The sequence below is a fragment of the Fundulus heteroclitus genome, chromosome 15, assembly GCF_011125445.2.
Source record: "Fundulus heteroclitus isolate FHET01 chromosome 15, MU-UCD_Fhet_4.1, whole genome shotgun sequence".
In the NCBI taxonomy this organism is placed as follows: domain Eukaryota; kingdom Metazoa; phylum Chordata; class Actinopteri; order Cyprinodontiformes; family Fundulidae; genus Fundulus; species Fundulus heteroclitus.
This window is the reverse complement of record NC_046375.1, coordinates 21,032,785-21,052,811: the sequence shown is the minus strand read 5'-3', so window position 1 is coordinate 21,052,811 and position 20,027 is coordinate 21,032,785. Positions and strand designations below refer to the sequence as shown.

The 20,027-nt window shown below is 40.4% G+C and overlaps 1 long non-coding RNA gene across 1 annotated transcript in view; it reads left to right on the top strand.

Moving 5' to 3' along the window:
* Positions 1-475: 475 nt before the first annotated feature.
* Positions 476-20,027, top strand: part of LOC118566110 — a 47,129-nt gene continuing 27,577 nt past the window's right edge. The window contains exons 1-2 of the long non-coding RNA XR_004932806.1: positions 476-513; positions 592-712. This is a non-coding gene — a long non-coding RNA (uncharacterized LOC118566110). The remainder of the gene's footprint in view (positions 514-591; positions 713-20,027) is intronic.

Below are 20,027 nucleotides of genomic sequence, written 5' to 3'. Positions count from 1 at the left end.
AGTAAAGCGGTGACAGAATCTAACAAATTCATAACCACTTGAGTTACTTAACATAGGAGTCACTTAAATTGAGTAGTTGTACCATATACTAATTTATACTTTTCCTTTACACCCCAGTGAGTCTCATTTTAAAGTTTTTAGTGGTTCATTTTAGTACAAGGACTGTTTGTTGGAAGATGGACATGTGGAGGAAAAGTCAAATAAAACACCTCCTACATTCAGAATTGAGGTTTCCTACTAACCCTGACCTCATAATCCAACATGGCTGCCTTGTTGGATTATGAGACGATGCAACACTTGTTTTCCTCAGTTCCTCAGTTCCAATATCGATGTTAAATAGAAAGCAGTATTAATGTATAGGTCTCTATTAAATAGAGTACTACATTCAATCTAAATCCAGCTGTTTTCTTAGGGTTTCAGGCATTCAGAGAACTTTAGTGAACAAACAGCACCGTGAAGATCAAGAATCGACAGACGGGGCAAAGGTCTAGCCATGCAGCTGTTTAAAGCAGGGTAAATAATATCCCAGCACCTTTTTGGAAAATTCTCCTCTTTTTTTTTTTGTTGTATGAAAAGCGTGTGATCCAACAGTGAGCCAACCAAGTCATGGCTGTCCAGCTGAACTGAAAGGCCGGGACAAGAGATCATCAATCCCAGAAGCAGCCAAGATGGCCGCGGTGCATGATCTGTACATGGCCAGCCCAGATGAAGGGTAAGTCAACAGGGCAAGTCTTAGTAATTTTAGTGAGAGGTCATAAGAGTAAAATCATTGTGAAATAAAAGCCATATATATGATGTCCTCTTTTATGGGTGCCGCAAGAACAGAATCAAGACAGCGTAAAGATAAAGGCATCACATTCCATAGACTGGGGGCCACAGCTTTAAAAGACCGATCCCCTCTGGTCCTGAAATTAGTTCGTAGAACCATTAACGGTCTTTGGCTGGAGGATGTCAAGCTACGAGAAGGGGAATATGATTGTAAAAGGTAATATAAGCTGGAGATTTGCCACTCAGGGCTCTGAAAGTAAAAACTAAAATTTTTAAATAAACTCTAAAATGTACCTCTAGCCAATGTAAAGAGATTAAAATAGGGGTAATATGCCATTTTTTTCTTGTATTGGTTAAAAGTTTTGCAGCAGCGTTCTGCACTAACTGCAGATGGCCAAGATCTTTCTTAGTCAAACATCTAAAAAGCTGTTATAATAGTCAAGACGAGATAAAATAAAAGCATGAATAATCTTCTCTAATTCGGCCTTTGACACCAAAATTCGAAGCTTAGAAATATTTCTTAGCTGAAAGAAGCAGTTTTTGATTAATCTGCGAGAAGGACACTCTGACATGGCAGAATCAAAAATGATGCTATGGTTTCTGAGGCTTGGTTTGACAGACGAGGCCAATACACCCAGAAATGTCTTGATTTCCGTTATTTGGTTCTCAGAGGCAATGATGAGTGTTTCCGTCTCATCAAAGTTTACCTGCAAGTAGTTGACACAGAGCCACTGTTTATTATCATTAACACAGTTTATCAAGCAGGACAACTTAAAATGTTCAGTAGGCTTAAAAGAACAATAGAGCTGAATGTCATCAGTATAGAAATGATAGGATACATCAGGGAACTGCCAGATTATCTGGCCAAGAGGGAAAATATACAAAAGAACGAGGATAGGTCCCAAGACGGAGCCCTGGGATACCACACAGAGCAGGTATTTTAAGTCGGACATGAACTGGTTTCTAAAAACACAAAAAATATCTTTAAAATAACTTTAAGTGAGGCAGTTTCTGTGGAATAGAGCTTACAAAAATCAGACTGAAAATTGCTGAAGAGCTCACGTTTTTCCATAAAAGAAATAAGCTGTTCTGCCACCACTTTTTCAAGAACCTTGAACATAAAAGGAATCTAGCAGATAGTCCTGTAATTATTAAGCTGGGAAGGATCCAAGTTGCACTTTTTCAATCACGGCTCAACAACAGCATGTTTGAAAGAACTTGGAACCACCTGTTGAACATGAGGTATTGTAAATATCTACAATGCAAGGGCCAATAACTTTATTGGCCCTTGCATTGTATTTTTTTTTAACAATATTGTTTCAAAAAAACTGTTTTAAACAGGTTTACGTGATAAACCTGACATCTCAGGTTTATCACGTAAACCTGAGATGTCCTCTAAAGTAACTGGAGCACATTCAAAGACTGGAAAGGGGGAGAGATGGAAACAAACTTTTGACACCTTGAAGGACAAATGCTCCCTCTCACATTATTGACTTTCAACACAAAAAAAAACGAGATGAAGTCATCACAGTCAGCTTTAGAGGACACAGGTATTGCAGGGGTCACAGGTGAAACGGGGACATTTATTTCAAACAGCATATTAGAATTGTTCTTATTTAAGGTAATACGATTTGAGAAGTATTTAATTCTGGCTGTTTTTAAATATTTCATTTGAAGAAATCCAAAGTTCGAGGAGCCTGTGAACCCTGAGCTTAGTGGATTTTCCACAAGCGTTCAAATTTGCGACACTCTCTTTTGAATTTCCGAATAGATTCACTTATCCAGGGAGAAGCTTTTTTCTTTTTGAGTCGTACAACTGCGGTTTTCAGTGGCACCACTACATTAAGAATATCCGGGCAATGATTATTGAAACACTCAGTAGCAACACCAGCATCGTCGCAGTACCACAGACAAGATGGATTAAACAAATGACGAAAATACTGAGCAACATCCTGGGTAATAACTCGCTTTAAAATCTGACGTTTGGCTGCCGATGGGTCCAGAGGAAACCCAAGGTTAAAAAATATACAGCAGTGATCACTCACAGGTCAGATCCCTGAACACATCATCCCCATGAAACATTCTGCTGGCAGCATCATGCTGCGGGGATGCTTTTCTTAAGATGCGACAGGAAAGCCGGTCAGAGTTAAGTCCAGGCATTCCTAGAACACAAAATCCATTAGTGGCTGCGGAAGACTTGCAAAAGAAAGAACAATGGGACAAAAATGTGTTTCTGTAAGTGCAAATCTGTGGCTTGGGGTCTGTCTGCCTGGAGTTTGCATGTTCTCTTTTAACTTTTCAAAAAAAATGAGTAATTTTAATGCAATGTACTTTTTACTTTTACTCGAGTAAAAGTATCTGTGGCAAAAGAAAGGAAGTATAATTCATACTTACTTACTTGAGTAAAATTTCTGGCAACTCTACCCACCATTAGTAACTTCTGTGAATATAGAACAGACTTGTTTTGACTAAAAATGCACCAGGGAGACACACTCCTACAGTTTGTGTTAAAGCGAGACGTCTCATTTGAACACAAGCTTTGTTGTTAAAATGTTACTTTCTATCTGCTGAGTTCATGGAGCCAGTTGGAGGTCAAGTGAACGTACAGTAAACAGTAGATAGTGTCATTAGAAGTGCTTTGCACATCTTTAAGAGGAACTAGATCGGAATCTGCCACTTGTTTATAACCATGTGTCCTTTTTGCTCCCACTTCCCGAACTCGTGCAACTTTGCACAAATAAAATGTGTTGCAGTTTGTGTTTGTAAATGTAGATTTAAAAGGGTTGGTTGAAAAAGTCGAATAGTGCAAGTTATACAACAACAGTTTCAAGGCACTGTATAAATGGGGTAAAGATTTGATTTTTAATCTCTTTTTTGAGAAGGTAATGGAAGGAACGTATACAGGAAGTAAAGCGAGCGGCTAATTGTCCCCGTTTCTAATGTTTCATGTTGTTTCATATTGTAAGTAATAGCCATAACGCTTCTTACTATTTCATAACTGTGACAGACAGACAGACAGACAGACAGACCGTTTTTTGAAATGTTTTCATGTGAGCAATGTTTTTCTCTGTGGAGTGCAGTGACACCATTCACACCTGTTCTGCTCGGTGTCTAATTGTGACTGGCTGCTCCCTGCCAGGCCAAGTCCCTCCGTGTCCGTGATGTAATTTTGCATTTCCGGAGAGAAACATCCAAAGAGGCCTAAATGAGATTTCACTCAGCAGGACCGAGCCTGCGGTGGGGTGCTGATGATGAATGTATTGTAAGATTGATTAGCGCCAGTAAGAAGTGTGGCGGATACGGCCACCAGAGGTGTCTGTGTGTGTGTGTGTGTGTGTGTGTGTGTGTGTGTGTGTCTGCCTGTGAGACAAAAAGAAAAGGGTTTAGCGGTGCCGGTGTGTATGGTTAAGTGCACTGCTATGTGTGATCTGTGCGTGTGTGTTTGGATTGACTGCAAAGAGTGTCATTCAGGTGAGAAATGAGACATGCTGGAGAGCTGAGAGGGGAAAAAAGCGTGAAGTAAGAGACAAACAAGATCTCTCCTTCATAAATTCGATATATTGAGACCAGCAAACATTAGCATAAAACAATCCTAACAACCCACGTTGTATAGTCTTCTTTCTTGGGGGAAAAAAAAAATATATATATATATATATATATATATATATATATCTCCTTGACTTGAGATATCTTAACATATTTCCAGCTCGCAATGATTGGAGATCACCTGTCATGTTCTATGTAGAGCTGGAGTGATGCGTCTTATTCAGCCGTGCTTTAAGACAGAGGTATTTGTGTCTAAACAAATCTTCTATAGGACAAAAGTGAGAACTCATCCCGAGAACTTCTCCGGTACTGTCAAAACTGATGAATTTCTTTTTTTTTTTTTTTTCCCAGTCAGATTTCAGCATTAAATATAGGACTAAATAGCTTGAACGACAACTCGGATCTACAGTGTGTGAAATGACACAAACATTCAAACTGACTAATGTGAGCAAAACATCTGTTCAATTAGGCCTTATTTTTCAATGCCATAAGAACTTTAAATAACATCTTGTTTTTCAACAAACGTCACTTTAAAAAAGTTAATACTGGCATTCAGCTCGCACTTTGGTGAAAGTAACTTAGTTTTAAGTTTAACGTTTGCAAAAGGAAAAGTTTGCCTGATTTATCAAGAATGACAACAAGTCTTAATTGTCAAAGTTCATATCACTTTTTCACCTTTTTGTTTATACATCTTTGCAATCTACATTTTGCGAACGAGTGTGGAAGGGGTTTCAGTTTCTGTCTAGACGCCTGGTGCAACACAGCTGAACTGTGTGGTCTCATGGGTTTCCTCCAGAGACTCCGTTTTCCGTTCATGGTCCAAGGAAAGTATCTAAAGCTGTGTAGTTGGTTTTTAGATTGTGGATATCAAGTTATCATGGTACGAACATATACATTTTAATCAAAAATGTTTAACGTCGTCGCCTTCCTAAAATAATGGCCCATGTCATTTTTTCCAGGTTTTTCAGGAAACAGAACAAATAATATTCCAATAAGTTATTAAGGCAAAACGATAATTTTTGTCAAAAAGAAAAAGAAATGACTTAGGCCATTATTTTAGCAAGGTGACGACATGATCAATTTTAAAATTAAAATTATTAGATTTTAGTGCTCATAAATTGATAAAACATATAGATTTTCTCAGTTTTGAGAATTGTAGCTGTTACTGTCATTTATTTTATTGTTTGATTCTGTTGGTTCTAAATAAAGCAGTAAAAAAGCAAACACGTGGTGATCACGGATCAAGTTCTTATTTCTCAGAACAATATTGCTTTTTATTGATCTGCTCTTTATAGAATAGCACATATATGACACGCTGAGAGTAGCTGCTTATTAAGACCGGCTATTTTAGCCTGCGCTTCGATGCTTTACAGACATGCCAATTGTAGCCTCCTAAATCAAGTTTTAAAAAAAACAAACATATTTTGTTAATTTATTTTATTTTATGAAGGCATCTGGCCCTCGCAATGTCTGCCAAGGAAAGTTTTGGCCCTCAGACAAATGTAATTGATGACCCCTACTTTCGTTTGATCGCCATGACTGCCCAGATTTTTACATCACCACAAAAATATCCGAAAAGTTGAATTTGTCCTCAGAACTTTCTCCAGTCCAGGAAAGACTTAAAAAAATTACAATGATATGGTAAAAAAAAAAATGCACTTTTGAAGCCCTAACTCTTTAAAACATTGATACTAGTAACTACTGTATGCCTACTGAAAAATGATGTTTATGATTACTAAAAAATGATGTTTATGATTATGAGTGGGAGTATGGTCTTTCTTGCATGCTTTTTTATTTATTTATGTTTGTACTAGTGATCCGTCCATTATATCATGTGTCTTTTCTGCTGTTACTGCTGCTAGAAGTTGCAGAAACTGAGTCAGTTCAATTTAAAGTTATTTTTTTATTTATTTATTAATTATCTTATATCTGAGAGTAGGAACAGCATACAGAAATGAGGTATATGAATCCAGTATTACAGGTCATAAATCTTTAAGAACAATTTTTAAGGGACACATTTAGCAGCACATTATATAAACAAAAGCTTATGACTAATAGAAAAATAATTTCTCACAGCCTTGTGCTCTGACCAAAAAGTGGAACGGCATCTTGCAGTTGACGTAATTCATTTTGCTCTGCAAACTCTGGGTAACAAACAAAAATGTGTGCAATGTAATCTTAGTAGAAGTAGAGCTGTCCTGTGAAGGCCTCGGGTTTGTTAGAGAACATTAGTGAACAAACAGCATTATGAAAACCAGGGATCACAGCAGACGGGTCATTGAGAAAACTGGAGAAGTTTTTAATGCCATGGAGGCCCATCCTCCTAGGTGCATTCTAAGTGAGATGCAAATCAATGACCCACCCGTCACTGTCCTGGGTCCCCTGGTAACTCCGGAGGAGCTGCAGAGAGCCACGGTTTAGGATAGTTGACTGGACAATTATCAGTTGTGAATCCCACAAACGTGTGTGTGTGTGTGTTTTAAGAGTGGCAAGAAGAAAGCCATTGTTGAAATAAAACAATTAGACGTCTGCGTTTCCAGTTTGCCATTTATGGGATACAGCAAACGCGCAGGAAGGAGCTCTGGTCAGATTACAGCAACAATATGTTTCTGGCTAACATAAAAAAAAAACACTTTACTCGTAGAGGAATCCCATATTCTGATAATCAAACAAGGCAGTGGCAGAATCATGCTATGGGAATGCTTCAGCAGCGACAGAGAAGCTGGTTGGAGCTGTTGGAAAGTCAGATTAAGGTAAATACGGGGTAATCCTGGAAGAACACCTGTTGAAGGCTCCCAAAAACTCGAAGCAGCAGCATCAGCAACCCAAAACACCTGATTTGATCTAACGTTGGAGGGTTTGATTCAATGCAGATTGCTGTGTTGGAGTGGCCCAGTCAAAGCCCACACCGTAATCTGAATAAGACTGTTTGGCAAGACTCCTGAGTGGGAGCTATTTTATAAAAAATGAATAAATAAATAAAAAACGGGTAAAAATTGTGTCGAGCAAGTGTCTAGAAGACAAAGCCTAGAATACTTTCAGCTATAATTGCACAGGAATAAGGCTCTACAGGACTGTATGTACTTTTTACTTTTGTTACAGAATTATGCAGCTATGTTGTGTTGATATGCTGCATAAAATTCTAGTTCCTTTTAGTTGTCACCTTGTTTCTGAACACCTCTGCATCCCTTACTCGCGTTACTGTGAAATTGGTTTTCTGAAGAAAAGTCTCATCTAAAGGGAACATTTCATGTGACCCCAATTTGGACGAGCCTATCAGCAGCAAGATGCTCTTGAAGCCACATCAGCAGAAAATCAGATACGCAGTTCATTGGTGTTGACACCCAGTAGCAGTACAGCTGTACTTCCGTTCTGTACATTCAAAAGAAAAAAAGAAAAACTGAAATAAAAAGCTGCAAACATAGAGAGCGGACACGGAAAACCATAAAACCATCACATTAATTTTACAAAAGTTAGCTTTATTTTCGTGCAAATCAAAGAGCGCTTCATCTAATAATAATATTAATAATAATAATAATAAACACAACTCTTTCCTTTGAGTTTTGGTTTGAACAAAATCTGATGCTTTGCATCTAAAACTGGTAACATTATTTGCTGTAGCAGTACAACGGTGACTTTACAAGCCAAAACAGCAGTAAATCATGCATTTAAAAACAAAAGCATACCTTAAAATTCCCTAGCCAGAGAAAATCACAAGACAATAAAAGTTCCATCAGATCTGAGGCAAAAACACAACATTATAATTAGATTTAATCATTACGTTGCAAAGCACAAACAATTCAGACGGAGGAATGGCGGAGAGCCTAATTGTGTGCAGAGGGGTTTGAGATTGCGGTGAACCTCTGTTCACTTCGCCAAAAACCCGTACAGTGACACAAGTGAAAGCAGCATTTCTTCACAGCAAGCTAAATCTGTAATTCTTTTTTTTTTTTTCATTTGATAATTTCAACTTTTGATGACTTTATGAGCCTGATAATCACTGTTTTGTCTCGTTTTCTTTTCAAAAGCAAACAATCCCTGTGATTTCGTCTGAGACTGACTGTGGCAAGGCAGAGATGTCAGCCTTCTGCGTTTGGCAAAGATGAGAGAGGGAAAAAAAAGTCTGAGCAGACTTTCCTGCTGGAACTTAGCCCCCACTGCGAGAGCCGAAAATGCCGCACGGACAATTCCCCCCACTCGGCTTTTAATGGCCGTACACAGAAGCAATAATCATAAAAAGCCAGGGTCTCTCTCTGAATGGGTACTGACATTCGTCTCCTATAGTAACCACAGCTCCAGCGCTGGGCAATTTCCCCTCAACATGCAAACCTGTGAGGACAAAATGTGGGACCTGCCATTCTCCATGCATATTAAAGACACTTGTCATCAAGACGTCACCCAGGAGCTATGAGAACAAGAGGTACAGTTCCTCCGAGACAGACTCACTCACCATCAAAACCATGAAATTAGACCCGGGAAAATATCCTTGTGATGGGAAAAATGCTACACTTTAGTGCATTTTGCATATAAAAAAAAAAAACTGAAACGGATGCATGTAAATTGCCTGTGCCACAAAGACAAATTGGTAATTCAGGTTTGGAATGAAAATGACACTAAAGTGCAAAAAGGAAATGGTGCAGCGTGAAAGGAATAAGGGTTGTTAAAATGTCACATTTGAGATTCTGTGCCTTTAGGAATCGAGATGTATTGTTAGAGGAAATGTGATAAACGCGAGCCAAATGTACGGGTAGCAAATAGAGCTCCGTGTATACCACGTTGTCTTAGTCAACGAGCTCAGAGCGACGCCCACAGAACAGACACATACTGATGAATGCACAATTTGTGGTTATATGCTTCCTTGCACCTTTCTTTTAGGGAACTCATACGTTTTCTCTATAATGACAAAAAAAAAAAAAAAAAAAAAAAAGGAGCGTGTACCCACACAGTGACATTCATAGTACGGATGCAAACCAAATGTTGAGTTGTTCAAAGCAATGACAGATTTCAGAAACACAGGAGGTGCTTATGTACTTGCTTTGAGTGCAGCAATACAGAAATGTTAATGCTTGAAATCCAAGCCACTGATGGTTCAGCAGATCAACCCCTTTCATACAATTAGCACTTGCACCGGCGTCAACGGAAACGTTTCGCATTTATTTAATGCTTTTGCTCAGTTTACTCTACAGTGGCACAGGATTGTATTTACCCACGACAGATTCCTGCTGTTTTTGATTTTCTTGTCACACTTAAAACAAAAATAACAAAAATAACCTGAGTAAATACCAAACGATCCTTTTAAACGACGATTAAGATAAAACAAGGTAGTCAAACCACTGTGGGTTTTGTGAAAAAGTCACTGTCCCACAAACCTGTTCACTTTTTATTTGTCTGGTCGAAGAGTCACCGTGGAGGCGTTTCGACTCACTCTTCTTTGTGGAACGGGTTTCATTGAGTCACATTGGGAGGTTTCGAGCATGTATGGCTTTTTTAAAGGTAATGCCAGAGCATCTCAATTGGATTTAGGTTCAGACTTTAACTAGGTCTCTCTAAAATCTTCACTTAGGCGTTCTGAGCCATTCAGGAGTGTGTATCCCATCATTGTCCTGCTACACAAACAAAGTGTGCTTAAGCTAAAGGTGACGAACTGATCATAGAACTTTGCTCTCCAGGATTTTTGATAGAGAGCAGAATACACAATTCAATCAATAAGGGCTTTTTATTTTACGGGCCCTGACAGAGCAACGCTTCATACTCCCACCACTAGGTTTGTCTATAACTATGAGGTTTTTGATGTTGAGTTTTTGTTTTTTATGAAATGCTGTATTAGTTTCACATTAGACTCAAAACAAAAAGTTCTAGATTTGTCTTGTCAGTTCCCAGAAAGTTCTCATAAAATTCTTGGGTATCTTTAACATGTTTTTTTTTTTTTTTTTTTTGTAAATGTCAAAGTGGTCTTTGTTATCCATTTAGTCACCAGTGGTTTTTGCTCATTGAGTCCACCAGTTTATTATACTGTGAAATCAATGGTAAATAGTGATTTAATATGCTGGTGAAGATTCTCAGTCATCCATGTCATGGTCATTCCAAAAAAAAAAGTAAAAACAAAGCAGCTGGCCTTGTTTTCCGTAGTTGAAGACGGCTTCAACTACGGAAAACAAGTCCAGTTGCTCTGTTTTTTACTTTTTTTTAATGATTTAATACTTTTTCCACACTGGAGAAGGTTGGTCCAACGAAGAAAGAATTAATCTGGGAGAGGCAACAGCATATTCAACTTACTGTATATAATGTAAAGAAGCCAACCGACTTCCACTATATGGGGACACACCCCTTCCTTGGTTTGTCCCTGGGCTCCTCAGTGCCCAAGACCAGTGCCCTCCAGGATGAAAAATGGCCTTAATGAAATTGGACAACTCAGCATACATGCATAAAAGGATGTTAAATATTGATAGTGAAGATCAACGTAGCGGTGCATATTCCCCTCTTTAATATTTTAAGTGTCAGACGGCCCTATTGTCTATCTACGGGGTGGTGGTGGTGGTGGTGGTGGGGGGGGTAAATCACCGTCTGTGTCCCTCAGGTCTCTTTGAGACACATATGATGGCCAAGGCAGCATTCATTCTGCTACGAATGACAGCACTCAGGTCCGCACTTTGCATATATGCTCAACCAGAGTGAGTCAAGGCGGATCTTTTCATAAATTTTCATTCTGATCCTGCAGGATTATGCATTTTGAGGCCACCACGTATAAGCAAGCAGATAAGCCTGAATATGCTAACAGCGAGTTTACTTCAGCCGCGAAAAGGACGCGCTGAAATCAGATGATAAACATAAACGTGATTTGATTTGCGGCATAAAGGATCAATCTCGTTTTTTCTGCGTTGATCAATGCCCTTGCCGTCTCCTTTGCATCTCCCTGCCTCTAATGTATTAATCATTTCACACTTCTGAAGTTATGACAGATTGTGTAATCACAAATTGTGTGTGCATGCCAACACTGGCGCATACAGTATAGTTATCACAGTAGCGGTACTGTACCTTCAGGGCGTATCATTGCACAGCACAGTAGCAAAGGCAAAGATCACATGAATAACCATTATTCAAATCGATTCAAATTAGGGGGGCACTCAAAGTAATCGGCTAATATCGTACAAAGAAAAAAAAATCAATTCCACTCCCATTTGGACACAATTGAATGCTTCTGAAGAGGGCAATTATTAAACACACAGATCAGATCCATAATTGGCCAGGGAAGGGGGGGGGATATATTGTCATGAGGCCTAATGCACTTCCACCGAGCCAAGAGCCCCGGGAGACACTTACTCCGAGCTAGTTTGTGTGGCAGTGGTAGACATAGCTGGCAGCGGGTTACAAGGGTGGAATTTGTGGTGCCCATGTGGTGTGGCGGGAGGCACCCAAAGACTAGCAAGGCCCCGTCTGCCACAGCCTCCCTCTATAATCACCCTCTCACCACAACCCCCACCCATGCACTTCGACATCCCCTGGAGGCTCGCTTCACTATGGGTCCCTGACACACCGGAGGGATGACCCTGGGAATCTCATTATGCATATAGCCAAAGCGTGCCCCCCCACCACCCACCCCCTTTAGCACCAACAGAACCACTGCTGCCGCCACCCTCAACCCTCAACCCACCCCCCCTTACCCCCACTAATGCATTTGCATACAGAAGACAGACCAAATAAGGTAATAAATCAGCAGCCTATATTCAAATGCTTTGCAGGGAGATTGAAACCCCTGCATACACTCCTTCAAGTAAATTCACCCACATGCTGCGGAGCCAGATACCCATTCTCATCAGCGGACACAGGCGCTGCATCCACCGGACACCTAGATATAAATATATATCCCGCTTCACCGCATTGCCAAGGGAGCGAGCCACCTCAATATATCAATATACATATGCTTATATCTCTTGTGCCCTAGGCAAACTAGCTACCTCGGTTATAAGGCTATGCTTTCATGGCACCCGAAGGTCACCGCTCATACTGAGAGCAGGGGGGGGGGAGGACAATTTGAATATTGTACTTAATTTGGGTCTTTGGACAGCACCTCTTTCCAATTCACTTTGCCTCATCAATAATGAAATTGCCCAGGAACATGGAAATCAAAGCAATTTCCTTAAGGTGGGATTACAGAGGGTTTCAATTTTCTTACAGCAGGCCAACATGTAATCGAGCCGTGCTTTTTGTGCCGCCAACAAAGTGTTACTTTACTTTTGCTTTAAAGCATTGTGATTCACAGGCGACGCGAAGGAAGTGGGTAACAGCCTTTGCTCATGCTTGATATGGCTGATTACAAAAGTCTGAGAATAAATAAATAGGACTGTCTGGCTGTTGTGCATGCTTGAATAGGACACAGTGAGATGGAATAATAAAATCAAATCTCCTAAACAGAGTAAGATATATTTGTGTGAGTGTGGCGTCGTGTGTGTGCGCTAGTGCTGACTGGCACAATAAAGCGGGCCCACTATGATTGCATTATGATCTGGTGGAAAATGAATTCCGCTTAACAAGCCGACCCCCCGTTCAGACACACGCAACCAGCCCCACACCACCACACTTACTTCCATTCCATTATTTCCAATAGAAATAGGGAGGAGAAAAAAAAAAGAAAAAGATGCATTTTTAAGATACATGCAAATCGCGATCCATCAATCAATTTGTTGGTCCCAAAACTACCATCAAAGGGGCAGGGGCTGTGAAGTATGCAATTCCCCATCAACAAATGGAGGATTGAAACAGAATCCTTCAAGCTTAATTAATGGGAAGTCTGCCACTATTACTTGGTTTGTTTAACGCGCCTCACACAGAGGGCAAGTTGTCCTTTTTTGAATCACTGCACCGAATTCCACTTGTTCAACATCACTGAACTGCTTTTCATGCAAAAAAAACAATCCATCTCATTTTTAATCCTTTTCCCTCGTGGGTCGACATGTCATTATTTTGATCCCCACGTACAATGGCTTCACACATTCATATCGCATCACTCAGCGAGTGTGTGGCAGTAATTATCACGAGGCAGAGATTTCTATTTGGAGAATAACTACCTTCAGTTAGGCAGTAATTTCTGTTTCATCCTAAAGTTCAGCCCCAAATACCTCTCTTCTCCAGATAGCCAATTACATCTCAGTAAACAGCAAGTGCAGCGCTATTTTTACTGTGGCATCATTGCAAATCTATAATAAAAAACTAACAAGGAAAAAATAAAAACCCGCAAAGTTTGTTCAAAAAATGTCAATCTTGAACTTTCTGTAGGGAACCAAAATGGAAATGAGTCAATGTAAATAATGGTTTAATAAAATCCCCCCCCCAGTGTAAATCCAACGTGAAATTCGCCAAAATGCGGGAAACTTTTCAGCCTCTTGAGCTAATAACTGGTAACAGGGAGAGGGCTTAAACAAAAGATCAGTCAAGCGTTCATTTGAATATTCAAATCCTTTTTAATAAAACTCAGCTCGATTCATTTCCCGTAGATTTGCACAAAAAAAAATAAAAACGCTCACTTTGGTTTGGAAAGAACATTATTTGAATCTTCAGCTGAAAAGAAAGACAGAGGATGAGGAAGTATTCACCTGTTAAAGGCCATTGTCTCGGGGCATGAACATTAGCCCGTATTTAAATGGCAAAAACTTTACTTTTGCACTCGCACACATAAAGGGAGTACATTAAGACATTTGCATTTGTTAAAACTGATGCTCATTGTTTGATTTGTTTGTTGACTGAATCTCAATCTGTTTTATCAGGGAAAAACACAAGTCCTTATATAAATATTTTCTACCATACAAATACATAATTTTCAATCACTTTTCTTTATAAACTCACACAATTACTGGATAAACTGAAAGATGCTGAAAGATTTGCCATTGCTGTGAATTGCTAAACTAATATTTAGTAGTGTGACCACTGTTACTGATTCCTGTCTGTGTTGAATCGAGTCGACAGCTTCTGGCACTTGTGAACAACTAGTCCACCCCATGATGCTGGACTCAGTTCTCTGCCATCCAACATTTGCCTCAGGAATGGCCTGTTTGATTTTAAGCCGCCATATTTCAGTTGGATGAAGATTTGGCATTCGGGCTGGTCACTGCACAATGTTAATCTTGTTGGTCTGGAAGCAAGATCCTGCTCGCTTACTGTGTTTTGGGTTGTTGTCTTGTTTAAACACCCATTTCAAGACAACTTCCTTTTCTGCAACAACAGCTCTTCTAGTATTGTGATGGATTCAAACTGGTCCATGATCACTTGTATGACATTAATGGGCTATAGTATCAAAAATCTCCCTGTATTAAACATGAGCTGTCACGCTGCCACTGTGTACCTTAGCTTAAATTTCATGTTTAAGCATTGTCTGAGAAAGTGTGTAAACCCATCAACAACAATCTTGGCTTCATCACTCTATAAAATGAATAGTTTATCTGTAGTTATTGTGTTCTTTGACAAATTTTGACCTCTTGAGCTCTGTTATTTTCTTTCTTGATGATACTGTGCAGGGGCTTCGGATATACATCTAATTATTACAGTACTGACAGGTAAACGCAGACCTCTTTTGCTCAGCGTGAAGCTGATTGTTGGCCAAGTCTTTGATCCAATCAAATTGCAGCTTTTTTCCCACCATATTGGAAGTTTTTGGTTTCTATTTTAAAGTATTTAAATATCATTTAGCTGAGTAGTCCACCAGGATGCATGCATTGTGTTTTTCCCCCTCTCCAATCAACATTTTAATGAAAGTTTTGAAACAATGTCTGAAATGACCCATTTTACACAGTTTTGACCTCACTGATTCTAGTCTAACTGCTAATATTATGAACATTCCCAACTGAATTAATGATTTAATTACACCGAATCAACATCATGCATGTCATGATTGTTGAGTGTGCCAGTTTTCTAATTCTCTACTACCCCAACTGGTAAATCATTTGCTATGTCGAAACACAATTTCTGCCAGTAAACAGAGCGTGATCTTGTTAGTTATTTTGGACTGGTATTATCATGAATACAACTTTACATTTGCATTGCAACAATTTTTAAACTGTTTCTGGTCAAGGAAATACATTTTGGTTTATCAGGGTCATATTCTGTCAGATTTCATAGGAGGCCGCTTGCCTGAATAGGGATCAGAACAAAAACAATTAAAATAAGGCATATTATAAAAGCTTAAAAATATACAACATTCAAGCATCTTTATCATGATTTAAATAAAAAAATAACTATAAAGAAAAAGAAGTGTAGCATTAACAAACTCTGGAAATTTGACTCTTTTAACTCCAAACATCTATCCATCGATCTATCGTCTTCCATCTATCCGGGGTCAGGTCGCGGGGGTAGCAGCCCAGACGTCCCTCTCCCCGGCCACTTGGGCCAGCTCCTCCGGGGGAATCCCAAGGCGTTCCCAGGCCAACCAAGAAACATAGTCCCTCCAGCATGTCCTGGGTCTCCCTCTGGGTCTCCTCCCGGTGGGACGTGCCTGAAACACCTCACCAGGGAGGCGTCCAGGAGGCATCCTGACCAGATGCCCGAGCCACCTCAACTGGCTCCTCTCGACGTGGAGGAGCAGCGGCTCTACTCTGAGTCCTCCCCGGATGACTGAGCTCCTCACCCTATCTCTAAGGGAGAGCCCAGACACACTACGGAGAAAACTCATTTCAGCCGCTTGTATCCGAGATCTCGTTCTTTCCGTCACGACCCAAAGCTCGTGACCATAGATGAGGGTAGGAACGTAGATCGACCGGTAAATCGAGAGCTGTCGCCTTTTGGCTCAGCTCTCTCTTCACCACAACGGATTGGTACAGCGCCCGCTTCACAGCAGACGCTGCACCAATCCGCCTGTCGATCTCCCGCTCCATCCTCCCCTCATTCGTGAACAAGACCCCAAGATACTTGAACTCCTCCACTAGGGGCAGCACATCCTCCCCAACCCAGAGAAGGCACTCTACCCGTTTCCGGCTCAAGACCATGGTCTCAGATTTGGAGGCGCTGATTTTCATCCCGGCTGCTTCACACTCGGCTGCGAACCGCTCCAGTGAGAGCTGTAGATCACGCCCTGATGAAGCCAACAGGACCATGTCATCCGCGAATAGCAGAGACGCAATCCTAAGGCCACCAAAACGGATCCCCTCAACACCTTGGCTGCGCCTAGAAATTCTGTCCATAAAAGTTATGAACAGAATCGGTGACAGAGGGCAACCTTGGCGGAGTCCAAGTCTCACTGGAATCAAGTCCGACTTACTGCCGGCAATGCGGACCAGAATCTGACACCGGTCATACAGAGACCTAACAGCCCTTATTAATGGGCCCGGTACTCCATACTCCCGGAGTACCCCCCACAGGATCCCTCGAGGGACACGGTCAAATGCCTTCTCCAGATCCACAAAGCACATGTAGACTGGTTGGGCAAACTCCTATGCATCCTCCAGAATCCTGCTGAGGGTATAGAGCTGGTTCAGTGTTCCACGGCCAGGACGAAAACCACACTGATCTTCCTGAATCCGAGATTCGACTATCCGATGGACCCTCCTTTCCAGAACCCTGGAATAGACCTTACCAGGGAGGCTTAAGAGAGTGATTCCTCTATAGTTGGAACACAACCATCGGTCCCCCTGACCTCAGAACCAGAGATAGGAGAACTGCAAAAAGTTTGTTGGTCAAAAACCGTTTCCAGCTTAACGAAGGAAAAAATAAGAAACAAAACAACTAAATTCATCCTCCAGACAAACATTTACCTCTAGTAATTGAAACTCTTGGTCCTCTAGCCTCTTATTTCAAGTCTTCCATCAGGAACCTGTGGTGACTATTTTTTTCTTGCTTTTTTCTTGCTTTTGCTTTTCTTGGCACAAACAAAGCGTACAGATCATTATTACAACCAAATGAGACACTTAAAAATTAGCTTTTACTCTAAAAGTAAAGATGGTGGGTACAAAGATTATGAATTTATGTGAATTCAGATTTTACTAGTTTTATATGCTCAGACCATTTTGACCAGATTCTATAAAATTTGTCTTGCTGCCCCCTGAGAGAAAACATGATCTTTTTCATGCCATCTACAGTATCGACTCATTACTCGATGGTTCGTGGTTCTGTCTTAGCAATTTTCTTGAAATAGCTTTTTTACTTATAGCCAAAACAAGGCCAAAGTTGTTTAACCATATCTAGTCAACTTTGTACATTTTTAATTGTGATTTTAGTTTAGATGTTGAAATGTGGCTGAAATAACTTTCACAAACAACATAAAACTGGAGACTAGAGTCCTCCAGGAGGGTTGGCAAACAGCTCCTTATATATCCAGAAACCTGAATGAAGAGATGGACTCCATCCTAATACCCTTAATTATAGCTCCTGTTCCTTGACCTTCCATGGGATCAACACTAAGTGCTCTATCATGGGGAGGAATGAGCTTCAGACTACTGTGCTGATTTCGGACAGCCTTTAACTCAGACATCATTTTGTGATGATAACGCATATGGGTGATGCTAGTCAAATCCAGGTCTACAGCCTTCCGAAAGTGAACCACAAAGTGTGTGCTCTCTTCTCTCCGGACATTTTCGTCAATTTCCGTGTGGTGGGTGGTGCTTATAGCATGTTACACAAAAGATTGTGGGATACCTTATAGCTCTATAGCGCCGGTAAGGGACGTTGTGAGGTTCCTTGGCAAAACTAGCCATGAGAGAAAGCATGCTGGCTTCTTTTCCTACCTTCTTCGTGCACTATTCCGTGGTAACCGCTGACACACTTCCAGTTTGGCTAAAGAGTCCTTAATCAATAAGGTTATTTGGATGGAGCCATGGACAACAGGTGTGCCGTCAAGGATCTGCTGCTACACCCACCAGCAGAGATCCTCAACTCTGGAAAGAACTCAGACTCCACACAAAAACTCAGACACATATAATTTACACACATTCATAGTGTGGTTTACTCATGTTTTATCTCGTAAAAAATATTGCTAAATTAAGCTGTATTTTCTCACGAGTAAATCTTGAAATTGCTATCCATGTTTATCCATTTGTTTCTTCGAGATTGTAATATCATAAGTCATATTTACTTTCCTCAACAAAGCATCCTTGGACCCTCCACAGATTGCACAGAATGGCTGGCCCCTTCACCTCATAGTGCTTTACAAGATCATGGTTCTTACTTGTAGGACTTTGAATGGAAAAGCACTGCATACATCTCAGAACGTCTTTTGAACATTTTTTGGCACTAGTAGCTTTTATTGATAGTAATTACACAGGAAATGGGTGGAGGGAAAAGGGGAAAGATATGAAGCAGAGGTCTCTAGGTCTGGAATGAAGCGAGTGTCCTCTTTCACTACATCTCAGAACTTGTATAGCTATATATCCAGAAGAGGTTCCTGAGGCCACGTGACCTGGGTCTGCTGGTTGTATATTGCACAAATACAACTAAGGATAACATGAGAGACAGAACCTTTTCAGAAGTAGCATGAGGACTCTTGGAGCTTGCGTTTGAGGAGCGTTGAAATCCCATTTTATGAAAAAAAGCTTTTGTTTTTATCACAATCAGCGTCTTACATACCACTCTGAAATGTTCTATGACTTTCACAATGTGGACAGGCATAGTTCACCAGCAGCGCTCTTTTGCAAAATGCAGGAAACCCAAAGGGTGGAGCTGGTGATCATGACATCACCCTGCACTGGGTCTATAAAAAATAGACCCACTGCTAAGCAATGTCTTTATTCAAAACACTGACGACAAAGCTGCGACATAGGAACTTGTCGGCGCTGGAGCCGAAATCCACATTTAGAACAAAACAGAGTAGAACTAGCAGAGAAATAAAAAAATCTCTGTCAACATCCTCGCTTCTTCCGGTTGTGACATATCGTGTAATGACTGTGTGTGTGAGGTTAATGTGAAACAACGCTTGATGTGGATTTTTACGTGTGTGATTCAAAGCTTTATGTAGAGCTGCTTTGTTTGACTTGAAAACCCCTAATATCTTAAACAAAGACGAAGGCCAAAGACGAAGAATAAAAAGCACTTGTGAATACAGCAGCAGCTCTACTAATAAACCGGATGAGTCTAAAATGGCTGCCATTTGCAATAAATGTCCTCCTAACGTCCTGTATAGACAGGCTCCTTATGAAAGAAATCAGTTTTTTTTATAATGTGTAATTCCAACAGTTTGTAACAAATAAGCAAATTACTTTAATCAAATTCTACAAGGTCACACATTTTTACACAAAAACCCCAAATTAACCTGTAAAATTGATCTGAGGCTCATAAAAAAAACGCGTTTAAATCGTAGGGAAGCATTCACAACATGATTGCTTGTATTCCCCAGCTGGTATACAAACCGGGCTGGGTCACATCATCTTGTCCACGATCATTTCAGTACAATGTTGCATGTGATTAAAAATCGCATGAACATGTAGTTAGGTTTGGTGGTAGAAATTTATTGTTTATCCAGTGTACCAGCTAAAACTACCACAACGACATGTGCATAATACCCAAGTAAGTGAAAAGCTGTGTTTGCTTGTCGTTTCAAGTGGATTTCCCACCTGAATCCAGCGATACGTCAGGTCTCGTGTTAGAGCGCGCCGTTAGCCTCCAGAATCAGTGATGTGAACATAAAGCATAGTATTCTACAAAAATACCCCAAAAATGTAATAGGTAAAGACAGAAGAACACAAAATTGAGCAGTACAATGTGGTGAAACATGAAGATGGGGTTGCCTTTTGGTCAAT